The following is a 16,067-nucleotide window of genomic DNA, read 5'->3' as shown; positions in this document are numbered from 1 at the left end:
GAGGTGTCAGTTGGCCGTATCTAATTACCAATGACTATTCTTTTCTACTATTTGTGTCAGACTTATATCATCATCATCACCTTTATCATTTCTAATATTGTTTAGCACTTAATATGTGCTAGGTACCAGGCTCAGTGCTTTACCCAAATCACCTCAGTTAAAGCTCCCACCAGTTGTATGAAGTAGGTACTAGTATTATCCTATTTTAAAAATGAAACGGGCTCAGAGGTGATCTCCCATCTGCGGTTGTACAGTGAGTAAGCGACAGAGCGAGAAATGGACCTCAGGTCTGCCTTACCCCTGAGACGTGGCTTAAGAAGTTCCCTGTATCGCTGTCTCTTGTAGTAATTTCTCACGATCATGCTTAGTCACTGTGGTTAAGGGCTCCACCATTTCAGGTCAGCAGAGCCAGAGGGATGACTAATAGGCTCCATGAACCTGACTCTTCTAGTACAGCCAACCCCTGGGCTGCAGTTTGGTACTGGTCCCTGGCATGTTAGGAGCCAGGCTGCACAGCAGGAGTGGTGGGTAAGTGAGGGAACCTTCCTCTATATTTGCAGCTGCTCCCCAGCACTAGCATCACCTCCTCAGCTCCCCCTCAAATCGTCAAGCATAAGATTCTCATAGGAGCACCCTGGTGCCAAAAAGGTTGGGGACCGCTGTTCTAGTATACAGCATACCCCCCTCCAGGCTGAAGCAGGCCTGGCTCCACTCATGTTTGTTAAGTGGTGAGTGAATGGATGGAAAGAGATGCCAGCTGAGCTCTGCCTACTTCAAGGTCACTAGAGGGGAGTATATGACATCCTCTTGGAGGTAAGCCACCAATTTCTGAGTTCTGTTACTGAGCTTCTGTCCACAGTTGGGGAGAAAGAAGGCGAGGACTCTCTCTCACTTCCTGTCTCACCCCACAGGGCACGGATAAGGCATACAAGTCCTAGAGATGGAAATAGGGATATGGACTAAAGTTTCCCATGATATTCGTAGTGATCTTGATTAACTTACTGTTCAGGCAAAGGACAGTGCGGGGTAGGGGGGGAAAGGAACAAGGCTAGATTTTCACTTCTCTTTCCCAGAAACTATCAATCTTACGAGTTTAACAAGAGTATGGAAAGTCTCTAGCCCTGACTCTGACAGGACAGCCTGGTTTTAGAGTTTATAAAGGTGATCGACTATAGCTTGCTTCTGTCCCAGGAGGAGAGAGACAAGATGGAGTGCCAGAGGGGTCAAAGGAATCTGTTAAGCAGCCCAGTCGAGGATTTCCCTCCTTTTAGAATTTTTCCCAGTTGACAGGAGGGGCAGGAATCCCACTGAAAGTTTGTTAAAGAGCCATAAAAAAGTTTAGGTGGCCTTGTTTGCACAGAGTAACTGCAACCTGATCTTTATTTCTTGCAATACTCTTCTGGCCTCCAGAAGTTCAGCTGGCATTGAAATTATATTTATTAAATCAGCATATTGATACTTTAAAAGAAATAAATGTAAAATAGCAAAAATCTAGTCTTTCATGTAGTAAACAGTAAAGAAATATTCACTTTTTCAACAAAATTGTTGAGCACTTACTGTTAAATTTGTCAAATTATAAAACCATGAAAACAACTCTTGCCCTCAATTCGTTCAGAGTTTGTTTGGGGAAATTATTATGCAGCTATTGAAAATTTGGGAACCCCAGTGTGGAATTGTATACCAACTACACATATGCACATAAAAGATCGAAAGGACATTTTTCAAAAAGTTAAAACGTTATTCTTGAGTTGTAGAATTGCAGGATCATTTCCTTTTTTATTCTTTTTAACATTTTCTAAATCTTCTAAAGTGAGTTGCATGCTTTTGATAATTAAGAGGGGAGAGGGGAGATGTCATTAAAAAGTGATTGTAACTGATTAGCTGCAGCTCTCCATCTCTGTTGCCAGCTGATCCTCTGCCTTTGGCAAGAGATGAATTTAGAGAGCCTGGAAGCCCTGCCAGGAAAAGTGCAATTAACCACAATGAATCCACCCTGGGGCCTGGCCAGCCCGGGCTGGAGGGAGGGAAGGTGCACAGAAGCCCATCTGGAGAGGGGCTGTGTTCTTCTCAGGGACACTACAAAATTGAGCCGTGCCCACCTATGGATTTCCGGGGCCCTAACTTAAAGATGAATTGCTGGTGCTGGACTGAAAGCTGAGTAAACGCTGTCTTGGCTCTGGGGCTGTGTGCCTGCCTTGAAGCGTGAGGAAATGTGGCTGGACAGAACTCAGGGCGCGCTGCATCCCCCTCTGAGCCGCCTGGAAGAGCATCACACTTCCCTCCAAACAACCACCAAGCTGCTTGCTGGGAGTCCGGATTTCTGCCAGAATACATTTGAGACTAAGTTCCCTCCTGCTCGAATGTCTAGCGCTTTCCCACTCTGACCAGTAACATCTGCATCACCAGGGGGAAATGAAGAAGCTCAGGACCTCGTCCCAGACTGGCTGACTCAGAATCTGCATGCTAACTAATCCCCAGGTGACTCAAGAGCTGACTTGAGTGTGCATAGCACTGCTAACTCACCTCTCAGGTGGGCTGTAGAGGAGCCTCTTGGTGGGCAGCCTCACCTTCAGTCAGGTGGGCTAACAGCAGAAGTGGCTCCCGGGCCAGGGCAGCTGGAGAGAGTACTGGTTAATGTCCTACATCTGCTATTTAGGGTGAAGGAGGCTGAACAATAGCCTATTTCAGGGCAACCTTCTCTAGGAATGTGGGGTGCTTAGTGGGTGATCTCTCCCTGTCTCACAGGATCCCTGGAGCTTTAGGAAGCAGAAGGTATTATTTTAATTTTCCAGATGGTTTTATGGCGATCGGGAGGAAGGGAGCTGGGATGTTGCCAGTCTACTGAGAAAACTCAGAGCCTTTTCTGTCTAATAGTGCCAGCTGGCTCTCGGGCCAGATATGAAGGCTGTGTCCAGGCACACCATCATTCTAGCTCTCCAGGGATTTTGCCAGTCGGGCTGCTGGGTTTTCTCATCACGGCCAAGGCTCTGCATTGGGGCTGCTCAGAGGTATAAAGACACCTGGGCCACTTTCATTTTCTGAAGGGTAGTGGTGATGGTTCCCAACAAAATGCAGAAATGCTAGAACAGGTTAAGATGTTATAGTCTTTGTGAAATATTTACATAAAAAATTAATGTTTAAAAGCAATGTTGAATTTAACAGTATATTGGTTTGATAGGGCTGCCCTAACAATGTACCACAGACTTGGTAGGGAGGCGTTACATTTCCCCGAAGGGAAGGAGAGGCCACATAGGGAAGTGACAACTGAATTAGGCTCTGAAGAGTGAACACAGAAGACTCAAGTAGGGTGCAGGTCTTGAAGCCGCCTATAGCTCCATGTCCGGCACTTGAAGATGAAGCCTAGGGTGGGAGATGCCGGCTCCAACCCAGTCACCAAGGATGGAAGCCTGTGACGGCCCGAGTGCCAAGGGCATTTTAAAGACTAGACCAAGTTAGGAGAATGGCAGGAAAACGTGTTTGCAATATTAACTCAAGGATTTTCCCACTTGGCCATCCACTGCCCCACCTTCCTTGAACTTTAAAGCAACTGACTTCCAGGCCCTTTGCTTCAGGTGAGGAATGTGACAGAGAGGAGAGCAGGACCTGGTCTCAAATTCTAAAAGCCTAAAGCAGCTTCCCCCTACCCACATGGACAGGATTCTGGATCTAGCCTAAGTATTTGGGTTACGGGATGAGAGGGTGATTTCCTCTGAACATGAAAAAGATCCCTCTAGGTGGGGAAGCGGGGGAGAAGGCAAGGCAATGACAGACAGTACAGAAACGGTGGTTCCTAGGGTGAGAGTAGGGGATGTCCTGTGCCCTGAGACTGGAAAGAGCCCTGGGGGAACCCAGGGAGGAAATGGCTTGTGTGGCATGTTCAGGCAGAGGTGACGCCTTGGTTTCTAGAGGTTCACGTCCCAGTGTGATTCAGAGCAGAGCAAGTTCCTTCCCGAGACAGCTGCGGGAGTGGCAGTGACGCTTTAGCTTTAAAAGGACCATGACCTTGAAAGGTCTCCTGTTCCACTGACTGTGGGCTGACTAGGGGAGTGATGCCTCACTGGGCGTGTAGGGCAGCTGCACTGCATACCCCCAGAGATCTATGTAGTAGATGGAATTTCAAAGATCTCTACCCTTCCCTGAGGCACTCTCCCATCACCTGGTTATTCAAATGCCAATTTCTTACGGCAGGGAAGGGACTTTGCAGGTGGAATTAAGGTTACTAATCAGCTGACGTAAAGTAGGGACGTTAGCGTGGAAACCCAGGTGAGCCTGAGGGAACCAAGCAGAAAAGGAAGGCTGAGGCGTCCATCAGGCGCAGCAGAGGGCCAAGCCGGAGATTTTTCCAGGCGTGAGAAGGATTTACTGCCTGGTTGGTGGTGCTAAGGGCCTGTGTGCAAGGCCCAGAGAGACCTCTGGGAACCAGGGTGACCCGGCTGACAGCCAGCAGGGGAATGGGGACCTCATTCCCTCAGCTACTGCAGGAGTAGAACTGAACTGGGCCGTAAAGCCTGAATGCGCGCAGAAGACGACTGTCCCTAACGTCTCTGGTAGAAGCCCCGCTCGGCCATGGCTGATTTTAGCGCCTGACCTACAGAAACCGTGAGCTAGCATATTTGTGCTATTTTAAGCTGCTACATTTGTGGCAATGTTTCACAACAGCAATAGAGTTTTGGGATGGTGCACTTGAGTGTCTCTGGTTGCCCATGTGTCTGGAGGGTGTCACACACTGTTACTCTGAGCTCTGTACAACCTCAAAGCGCGGGGGGAGGTTCAGGGGGTGGGCAAATTCCAAATTAGATTATGCTTCTGCCAAGTGGGATGGGGATCAAAACAAATTAAATTCAGCGATAAAAAGCTTGTTTTCTGTGCACCTGAATCTGTGGGCTGAGAGTGAGACCCACTTCGGGAACTTTCATAGAGATCTCACATTCGATGGGGTTAGAATGGTGGCTTTGTAAATGCTGAGAGTTTCTCTGTCCGGGTCAGCATTTTAAAGGAATGGAGCGCAGGAGAGAGAGGCAGATAGGACAGAGACTCCGACCTGCCCTGTGCTCTGGCACCTTCCACCAGCCCAGCTGCTCGTCCTACTGGGGAAGCGCTGGGGGCGTTGCTGCTTGGGAGGAAGTGTAGTCAGCTGTGTGAATTTCTCAGAACCGCCCAAGCTTCTGCTTTGTCTGGCTTCCCAGCTGGGGAAGAGAAGGGGTTCCTGTTCCACAGCCTGAGCAATCCCTAGGACGGTCCCTGAGTGACATGTGAGAAGAGAAGGAGGGCCGAGATTGGTGGTTGCCAGAGGTTGGGGGTGGGGTGTTGGATGAACTCAGTGAAAGGGATCAAAAGGCTCAGACTTCCAGTTATAAAATAAGTAGGTCATGGGATGTTGCGTACAGCATGGTGACTACAGTTAATAATACTGTACTGCATGTTTGAAAGTTGCTAAGAGAATAAATCTTAAAAGTTCTCACCACAAGAAAAAAAATTGTAACTATGTATAGTGATGAATGGTAACTTGTGGTGGTGATCATTTCACAATACATGAAAATATTGAATCATATGGCGTACACCTGAAATTAACATAAGGTTATATAAGTCAATTAAAAAAATAGTGACAACAGTGCTGACGGCATCCCGGGTCACCGCAGGAGATCCTATGTAAGGTGTTCTATCAGTAGTTGGAGGAAAACGCTTACTAGGACATTGGGCGTATGTTGCTCCGTAGTGGTATTCATGGTTTTTGGTTGTCTCACCCTCACTTCCTAATATCATCCTTTTTGGGGACTGCAATCCTGGGTATAGTTGTGGTGGAGTCAGTGTCCTTTCCACATAGAACCCAAAGGGGCCAGATCCTCCCCCTCCCTATCCTACTGTAGGCCAGCCATGTGTCCTTGGCTTGGTCGGTTAAATTCTCTCTTGGAAATTGTCTCTGATCTTTCTTTCCGGACTCCTGTTTGGTAGATAAGAGCCTTCTAGATGGCCACTTTTTCTCTCTCATTTTCTATTTATTTTGTTCTCTTTATCGATAATTTCTCTATTTTATCTTTTAGAGCTTCTGGTGAATTTATTATTGTAGCTATCATAATTCTCTCAACAGTTCTTTTCTGTTTTTTTGATTATTACTTTCCCTCCCTAAATATAGCATTGTTTCGTGGATGCATATTGTGCGGGCTGCTGTAACAAAACACCCCTGACTGGGTAGCTCATAAACAGCAAATTTATTGTTCACAGTTCTGGAGGTTGGGAAATCCGAGATCAAGGCTCCGGTATAGTTGACTTCTGATGAGGCCGGTTCACAGCCAATGCCTGTTCACTGTGGCCGCACTCAATGGAGGAGGCTAGGGATCCCTTTGGAGCCTTTTTTATAAGGCACTAATCCCTTTGATGAGGGGCCCTGCTTCCATGACCTAAGTACCTCCCAGAGCCGCACCTCCGAGTGCCATTACCTCTGGGGGTTGGGATTTCAACATACGAATTCAGGGGGGACACAGGCATTCAGACCATAGCACATATCTTCTCATGTTTCATGGAGGATACTATTTATGTTTTTTAAGTGTTCCTCTGATCCCTTTATGGCCTCTCTTGTCCCTTCTGTGAGCTGCTTTTATTCTGATTGTTTAATCTCTCGCCTTTCAGAGAGAGGCACTCAAAAGTGAATTGAAATCTCCCTGGGCATTCCTACCCTGTCATTCTGTAAGTAACAAAAATCACAATGTCACTTTCTGTGCCCTACTTTTTTCTCTGAATATTATTATAACATTTTCCATTGTTTGATATGTTCCATTATGTTAATGACTATATTTACTTATAGTTTCCCCAACTGTTTTGTTGGGCATTAAGTTTTTTTTTCTCTTAGAAGTAAGTTTGCTATAACTATCTTTCCACATATGGCTTTTATTTCCATCTGTTCATTGACTTGGAATCTGGGAATGGAATGATCAGGTCAAAAGCTTGTGGGCATTTTCATCAGTCTTCCCTGTGTGTTGCCAAGTTTCTTTCTGAAGGCAGTGAGTACAGATCCAGTGTCAGCAGCAACAAATGAGTACAACCCTTCAAGCCCATGATTTTTGATTCTTTATTGTTGCTAGTTTCAAAAATACAAAATAACACTCATTATGGTTTAAATCTCGTTACTGTTTAAATTTGTCTTTGGTTACTGATGAGGTTGAACATTCTTTCACATGGAACTGGGAAAAGTTTAGCCTGGAGAAACCTGAGGAAGCCCCCTGGATGTAGAAAAGCTCCTCAAAGGACCTTCAAATATATGCAAAAGCAACATATTCTGTGTTGGTGTGTTGGTTGGCAGCGGTTCTTAATCTGGGTGCCATGGGCTAGAGTGGGTTGTCTCTTTGAAATTATATGCAAACTTTTGTTATATGCAAGGGGAGGATCCTTGGCTTTCATTATAATCTCACAAGGATCTGGACCTAACAGGGCTGTTATGTGGTGGGAGATTTCTGCCCCAAATAAGAAAATGGCATTATAGGAAGATTGGCGTGAGACTTCTTTGGTTTGAAACCTTGTTGTGCCACTTGCTAAGCTATTGAATTCTCTGTGCCATAAAGTGGGGATAACAATAGCAACTATTTCATGGAGTTGGTGTGGTGATTAAATGAGTTCACACAAGTAAAACACTTTTAATAGTGTCTGACACATAGTAAATGTTTAATAAATGTCTATTAAAAACTGTTAATAATTAGAATCTTTCAAGAATAGAATAGGCTACCTTATGTAGTAGGGAGTTCCCCGTCACTTGAGTTCATAAAATAGATGACAACCATCAGGGAGGCTCCTAAGAGGATCCTTGAATTGGGAAGGAGTTTCTGTGAATTGAATTTTCCCTTTGGGCAGGTGGCAAGGGTGAGACCAGCCATCTTCAATAAGCCAGCAAGACCTCCAGCCGGAGTAACAGCTGTGCTTGCTGAAATGGAAATGTACTTATAAACAGCAGGCTGTTTCAAAAGCGTGTTTCTGACACTCTCATCGGAAGATGCAGAAGAATAGTTCTAGAAAGACAAATGTAGTTTCTGCACCATTATGTGTGGAGAGAGTTGGGGCGAGGGAGACATCTTTGGTGCCTGGGAAAATGTTAGCAGGGCGTTGATGGAAGGTGCTCTGGAGCAGAGCTGCCAGCTTCCAATTGCTTCTTTGATTAGCAGATACTTAACGAGTACTTATCAAGGTCTGTGGGCTGGGTGTAATGGATGGTGGGTGGGATTAAAAAGATGAATGAGATTCACTACCACTTTCCCCTCAATTGTTCTCACTTTCATTTTACTTACTGGACTTCTGGGCTACTTACAGAGGGGCAGTAAAGCCCCGCCAAGTGGCAGAGGGATTTGAATGTCTTTGGGATGGTTTGGTTCAGAGAGAAGTTGGAAAGGCCTGTGTGTGTGTGCACATCTGTGTGTGCATGCATACGAGCACAGGATATCCATTCAAACCTCAGATTCCCTAACTCTGGAGTAAGTGAAATCTGCATGGGCTAGTGCTGAGGGAGGTTTACCTTTGCTTGGTTTACCCAGAAGCAGACCCCGATGAGGTGAGGATTTGAGTATAACCTGTTTACTTGAGAGGTGAAGGAACCCTCCTCAGGGAAGTGGAGTGTGAGGCAGAGATGGGGAGGCAGCTACCACCGAGGCCACAGGAGCTGCATTGTATTGGGGGTGACACAGAACACATACCTCAGAGGCATTCTCCACAAGGCGAGGGGCTGGTTGGGGGCTACTCTTGGACACTCTTAGTTCTCCTACACTTCCGGCGTCCTACACGGACAGAAAAAGTGGCCTCCACACCAAAAAATGCTCGGAAACAAAGAACTGCAGGTGCTGGCAGTTTGACACCAGTGAGTGACAAGTGATGAGAGATGGACAGGCTATCAAATCATCCGCTACAGTATTTTTTTCAATAGGAACAAAAGTTCCCTTGATGTGAGCAAGGCCATGTGTGCATTGGGGTGAAAGATGAAGCCCAGTGAGCTCTTTCTCAAGCCTGAGGTCGACCAGGGCCTGTGTATAAAGTCGTTGGGTCTGTGTGCTTCATCAAGGCAGCTGGCCACGGAGGCCAGGTGGGGCTGAAAACCAGCCTGGTTCTGCTCAGTATGCACCATATGGGTCTGAGGCCCTCCAGTGCACCTGGGTTCAGACTCTGAGGGAAGATGAAGCATGAAGTCCGGTGAGTGTGAGGAGAAGGTGCAGAGGAGAGCTGAGGCCTCTGAAGTCCCAGGATGCCCACCTGCTTGCTGGGTCTTCTCCATCAAAACAAGAAGTGGGGATGGCCTCCAGGAGGCCCCTGAAATTTTGTCATTTACATTCTAAAAGCACTTTCTGTTTGACTGCTCTGGAGAGGAACAAACTTTCAGAGCTCACCCATGACCTGGCCTGGCTGAGGCACCTCATCATAGCAGCAATAGAAGCAGTGTGAGCCTGAAGGTCCCCAAACCTGGGATCTAGTCCCAGCTCTGCCTCTAACTTATCCATGTGACCCTGACAAATCAGAGGTGACTAGGTCTCAGTTTCTTCAATTGTGAAATGAGGAGGTTGAAACAGATGGTCCCCAATCACCATTCAGATATACAACATGGTGATTCTATGGTTTTGGATATATAACTTTACAAATTATTGCTCATCTGAATCTATTCTGTATTAGGGAGAATTAAATCCAACTGGGAATAACAGAAAAGCCTCAAAGAGATAAAAACAATTTTCTCTCATTTTCAAAAAGTCCAGATGCAGGAATTTTAAGGCCAGTGTGTTATTCCATGATTTCAGTTCTATCTTGTTCTCTGCTATGACATTTTCATTCCTAAAGCCAAGATGGCTTCTGGAGCTCCAGATGTTACATTCACATTCCAGTGTAGGAGGAGGGAGAAGACGTTGAAGAGGAAACATCGACTCACTTAAAAAAAAATTTCCAGAAGCTACCATGGATTTTTTGCTTATATGCCATTGACTAAAACAGTCATATGCCCACACCCAGAATGTCTTATTCTGGGCATTCTGATGTTTCAGATAAAGTTGCAGGCTATATAACTATGAAAGGGTAGTGTAGGTAAAAGAAGTCACTGCCCCTCCCTTAAAGTTCTCTGGATGCCCCACTGGCCAAATAAGCCAGTCCATTTAGTCTGCCCTTGCCACGGGTCCCACCTCAGTGGTCTCCAACTGTAGGCTGCTTCTATGGGGCTAAACGCAGTTAGTAGTTATTAGCCTTTTACTGTGCACTCTCTGTTTCCTGTTGTTCGCTCATTAGTAATGTGGAATGAGCATTTAGTCTTTGCACTTTAGTAGCCCCAAGGCCTCTTTCAGTTCCTGGAGAGACGTGACTGAGGTGGCTGGCCCAGAACTCACCCAGGTTCGGTGACTTGCTAGGAGGACTCACAGGACTTAGTATATAGTCGAGCTCACGGGATGATCTATTACAACAAAGGATACACAGGAGACTCAGCGAAGGAAAAAGATGCGTGGGGCAAAACCTTGAGTTAACCAGGTCCAAGCTTCCTCTCCCAGAGAAGTCACACAGGATGTGTTTAATTCCGTCCGGCAAGGGGTTGCAACAATGTGTGAAATGTCTACCAGAGAAGCTCATTTGAGGTTCAGCACCCAGTTTTTTACAGGGGCTGGACCTGTACATGCACTGTGCCCAGCATATACCAATGTTCCAGGCTCCTAGGAGCAAAGCAGGTGTTCGGCAGAAGCCACATCGTGCAATTTGGCCGGATGAGCTGCTCTCAGCAGTTCTGGTGATGGCAGGAACCTTCCCGAAATCCAAGTTCTCAGATGCCAGCCAAGCGCCAACTTCACAAGCAGGCTTTTTAAGAGATAGCAGTCTCAGGCCTGCTGTGTTAACTCTTTTCTGCACAACTGATGAATATTTACTATAACAATAGAATACTTTCAGGGGTTGGAGCCAGTGACACCATATTTGAATCTTGCCTCTGCCATTTAGAAAGTCGGTGCCCTTTCGCAAGTCCCTTCACCATTCTGTGCCTCAGTTTCTTCCATTGCAAAAAGGGTCTCCTTCTGTTCCTCCTCCCACTCTTGCAGGGTTATTGTCAGGATTAGAGGCTGTGTGTACAAAGCATCTGGAACACTCTCTAATTGAGGCTATTACTGTTATTAAATCTTTTTTCCTCCTGTCTTTCTTGGCAATGTGCTGTTTTGGTCTGGTGCCTGAGTCAGAGGAACTGAATGAAGGTGGAGTACAAGTGTGCTGAGGTCTTCTCTTTGTCCTGAGGCAAAAGCGGGTCCCATACTTTGTCTGCTTCTGCCCAGCCTTCGCTCTTGGGGGCAGGCTAGCATGAATGGTCTGCATCGTGAACCCCCTTGCGCCCTGGCTCTGACTCTTTGAGTAATGGGGGAGGAATGGCTCTGACTCTTTGAGTAATTGAGGTTGGGCCTCTTACTCGTCTCTTCCTTCACGGAGGAAAAGAGTGGCCGTGCCCCTCTACCCGAGGCTGCACTCTGGCCGGCCCTCACTGCACCCCACCCTCTCTGGTAAGGGTGACAGCTCTTTCCACTTGCGGTCACGGTCACGGGTGGTGAGGAGGAGTGGCAACAGCTCCCCTCTCTTGCGTGGTGGTGGGTGAGGGAGAGGCGAGCCCAGGAAGGGGTACTGCACTCTCTCAGGTGCCTGAACCCTGCTGGCACAAGGAGTTAGGACACCTACATTAGAGTCCAGGCCCTGCCCTTCACTAGCTGTGGGACGAGGGACAAGTTACGTAATAGGATGTCAGCCAGAGGGATGGAGTCCAACCCTTCTCTGCTCCCTGCAGAATGCCTTGGACATCTCGAGTAGAGGGTCTGAGACTGTCACCTAGAGGGGCCAGGAGGGAGCTTGATGAGTGAAGAGGGCTGAATAGGGGACTGGGCTTGTGGAGGACATGGCCCTCCCCAAGGTTCCTGTACAGGAATGCAGGTAGTATGGCCAGAGCTTTTGATTTTTTTAAAGAGAAGTTGGAAATCCAAATTTTTATGTGCATTTTTCCAAGTTTTAAATGTTTTCAAAGTTAGTAAGACAAACAAAAAGCCAACAATGAAAACACTGCAGGCCAAACAGTTTTTGTCTGAACTTGTCAGGCCACCTGTGCTGGCTTGGGAAGCAACCCTCTGCTCCCTGGAAAATTGTTCTTTTTGTTCGGACATTAGGACAAGGCTCTTTTTGATTCAGCTAAAAAAATAAAAACTTAGGATTAAGTGGGGCTCTTCCAATAGAAAATACTTTATAAGTAGAGAGCAGGGAACCTAGAGATCCAATTCTAAAATTAAGGGTACGGTTTGCAGTTATGATCAGTGTTAGAATAAAAATGGCTTCCACTCACACTGAGGACTGGACTAAAGCCCACTGGGTTTGTGGACTTTTCTGTATCCTTCCAAGTGCCTGGCATGTAGTAGTTGCTCAGTGGGTGTTTGATGAATGAATGAGTGAATGAATGGTGAATGGATGGATGAATGGCTCTTTGCTTGGCTCACAGAGAAGCCTATCATGTGGATTTAGGTTGAGGGACAAGGAAAAAGTTTTCTTTAGGATACGAGGAAAATGAGGCTTCAGTGTTCATTCAGAGTTGAATTCATGATAATTCAAATTTAAGATGTTACATGGGTGGTTCTTGCTTTTGTTTAGTTGTATGTTTTGGTAAATACGAGTTCTCAAGCACTGAACTATTAGCAGGTAGCATAGTGCTAAGAGTCGAGTAAGTATTTAATAAATGTAGTTGTTATTTCACTTTGAATATACTTCAGGAATCATCTTTTAGATTAAAAAGTGCAGTTTGTTCAGAACAGGGCTATTTTTAAGGCATTGCTGCCCCCTAGCAGGTTCTTTGGAGAATTTTAAGTCTTTTCCTTATTTTAAGTTGGTTTTTTCTTCAACAAAGTACTCGATTGAGGGGCCGAGGATGGGGTACAGAGGTGAATAATGCACAGGCCTCATCCTTCAGGAGCTCACAGAAACCACGAGGAAGAGACTTTAGTTCATAACCCTGATCCTCAGAATTCTGGAAAATTTTCATTGGAAGTTTTTCCATAATCTTGTCTTAGATATTACCTATCTGCTACTGTTTAGTGGAAACTATAAAATAAGCAATTAATAAATAACTAGAAGAAAAACCAAAATATGGCAACAGACAGCTCTTTTTTGTGAATACCTATGCTCTCGACAGTGATTTCCTATTGTGTTTTATAATGTATAAATTTGATATAACTTCATAAGTTAAACTTAGTGAAGGGAAGACTTGCATGCTAGATCACAGCTTGGATAAAAGTGAAATGAATCCTTTTTTCAGGGCACTTTGAACTGAAACTGTGACTTCACAGGGCAGGGATGGGACCTAGGCTCTGTCACCCATCTGGGGCTCTCGGTTCAGGGGTTCTTTGTGGAATTTTTTAAAAAATCATTTTTTATCTTATTTTTTCCACTCATTCCTCCCCACCCCCCACTGCCACAAGCAACCATAAGCTTGTTCTCTGTATCTATGGGTCTATTTCTGTTTTGTTTATTCATTTTTTAAAAATACAGTATTTGTCTTTATCTGACTTATTTCACTTAGCATTATACCCCCTAGGTCCATCCACGCCGTTGCAGTTGGCAAGCTTTCATTCTTTTTTATGGCTGAGTAATATGTCATTGTATATATGAACCACATCTTTATCCATTCGTCTGTCAATGGACACTTAAGTTGCTTCCATATCTTGGCTATTGTAAATAATGCTGCAATGTACATATATCTTTTCGAGAGAGCGTTTTTGTTTTCTTTGGATAAATACTCAGAAGTGAAATTATTGAATCATGTGGCAGTTCTTCAATTTTTCAAGGAATCTTTATACTCTTTTCCATAGTGGCTGTACCAATTTACATTCCTACCAACAGTGTACTAGGGTTCCCTTTTCTCCACATCCTCGTCAGCCCTTATTTGTTGATTTATTGATGATAGCCATTCTGACAGGTATGAGGTGATATCTCATTGTAGTTTTGATTAGCATTTCCTTGATGATTAATGATGTCAAGCATCTTTTCACATGTCTTTTGGCCATCTGTATGTCCTCTTTGGAGAAATGTCTACTTAGGTCCTCTGCCCATTTTTAAATTAGACTTTGTTTTTTTGGTGTTTAGTAGTGAGTTCCTTATGTATTTTGGATACTAACCCCTTCTCATATGTATCATTTGTAAATATCTTCTCCCATTAAATAGATCGTCTTTTCATTTTCTTGATGGTTTCCTTCGCTGTGCAAAGCATTTTGGTTTGATGTAATCCCATTTGTTTGTTTTTTTATTTTGTTGCCCTTGTCTGAGGAGACATATCCCAAAAGATACCGATAAGGCTGATATCAAAGAGTTTACTGCCTACGTTTTCCTCTAGGGGTGTTATGGTTTCAGATCTTACAATTAATTCTTTAATCCATTTTGAATTTATTCTTGTGTATGGTGTAAGGAAGTGGTTCAATTACATTTTTTTTTTTTGCATGTATCCAGTTTCCCCAACACCACTCCTTGAAGAGACTATCTTTATCCCATTGTATATTCTTAGCTACTTTGTCGTAGATTAATTCACCATAAAGGTGTGGATTTATTTCTGGGCTCTCTATTCCAGTGATCTGTATATCTGTTTCTACACCAGTGCCATGCTATTTAGATTATTGTAGCTTTGTAGTATAATTTGAAATCAGGGAGCATGATATCTCCCACTGTATTCTTAAGTTTCTATGGGTATTTGGGGTTGTTTGTGGAATTTCTAGGATGGCCTGATCTACACATGGGCATCTTTTAAAAACAGATCCAAACAGTAGGAGCTGCATACCCCAGGTTGAATTTGTAGCAGCTCAAGCAACTGAATTGGGAGATAAAACCATGGGTGTTTGTTTTATTTCCATTCTAATTTTTCTCATTTACATCATTAAATCACCCATATTTTTCTTAGCCAGTATTCTGTGGAACCAATTTAAATTGCTCATTGGTTTCTTTGACATTCTTAACTTTTATTCTGTTCTATTCCTTCTTATAGAAATAATACATGTGCAGAAATTTTAGAGTAGTATATATGTTCTGCATGCCCCCATTTCTGCTGCCTCTGGTGACTGTAGGTTGAATGAACATTGTCACCAGAAATACCTGGAATTGGGAGTGTGAGGCCCTGTGGCCCATTTCTCTTTCCTGAGATCAGGTCCCTTTGGCCCTGCCCCGCATGTCCTCCCTAGCTCGACTTTTCTGTCTGCTCTCACCCTGTCCTCCTGCCCTCTCACTCAGCCGGCCTCCTAAGTCAGCCTTTGCTGAGGTTTCTTCTTCAACCCCACCCCCCAATTCGGAATTCCTGGGTTTGTGTGGCTTCTCAGATGAGAGTAGGGGCTTTATCTTTGGTGGTTTCCACCTCTACCATCGCTCTTTGGCTCCTGGATGTTTCTGTGGGAGCCTGGTCCTCCATAGCACAGGGTAGGGGGTCTTTTTTCAGGATGGTTGCCTTGGTGCTCTGCATACAAGCCCTGCCGGCTGTTGCGGGCTTGACTACCTGGAGCCCTCACCTCTGCTCCGGAGTGCATGCTATGAGTCCAGCCACAGTTACCAACAGGTGCCCCATCAGAGGCTCCTCCTAACTTCTCATGCCATATGGGGGGTGGGAAGGGGTGGGGCAGACACAGCCAGGTCCCTCCACCCCTCTGCTCCACTAGCCTTGGGGAATCCTTCTCTCTCCTTCCTCTGTCTGCCCCGGACTGCCTCTTGGGCAACTCCAGTTTCATTCCTTGATTAAGCTTGACTTTTCCAAATTGTATCCCTGGTGGCTACTTTAATTTTTCAGGTCGACACCAAAACCCAAACATAATTCTTCATGTTAGATCACCAACATTTGAGGCGGTTCAGGATGTGGTGGGGTAGTGCCTTGAGACACTGACACAGCTCCCTTTCATATTTCCCTTTTCCTCAATCCTCCCATTCAGGCAGAGCATGGACTCTGAGCTTATTACCTCAGAGGGGATGTGGAGGTGCCTGCGAACTATACCTTAGGGGAAGTTTGGGGACTGGGGACATAAGTGAAGGAAGACTAGAAGCAGACAAAATTTTTTGGCCAAGAGCAAGGAGGAGAATGAGGC

General features: G+C 45.2%; 1 long non-coding RNA gene across 2 annotated transcripts in view; it reads left to right on the top strand.

Moving 5' to 3' along the window:
• Positions 1 to 472: 472 nt before the first annotated feature.
• Positions 473 to 16,067, top strand: part of LOC112480626 — a 22,854-nt gene continuing 7,259 nt past the window's right edge. Inside the window, exons 1-2 of one of the 2 annotated variants that reach the window (XR_003046706.1) lie at positions 473 to 528; positions 6,628 to 6,684. This is a non-coding gene — a long non-coding RNA (uncharacterized LOC112480626). Of the gene's footprint in view, positions 529 to 730; positions 814 to 6,627; positions 6,685 to 16,067 lie in introns of those variants that run through there. The other variant, XR_003046705.1, reaches the window with a different exon arrangement.

This window comes from Pteropus alecto, unplaced genomic scaffold (assembly GCF_000325575.1).
Source record: "Pteropus alecto unplaced genomic scaffold, ASM32557v1 scaffold20, whole genome shotgun sequence".
NCBI classification, from domain to species: Eukaryota; Metazoa; Chordata; class Mammalia; order Chiroptera; family Pteropodidae; genus Pteropus; species Pteropus alecto.
Note: the sequence above shows the minus strand (reverse complement) of the source record. Positions and strands in the feature narration are given on the sequence as shown.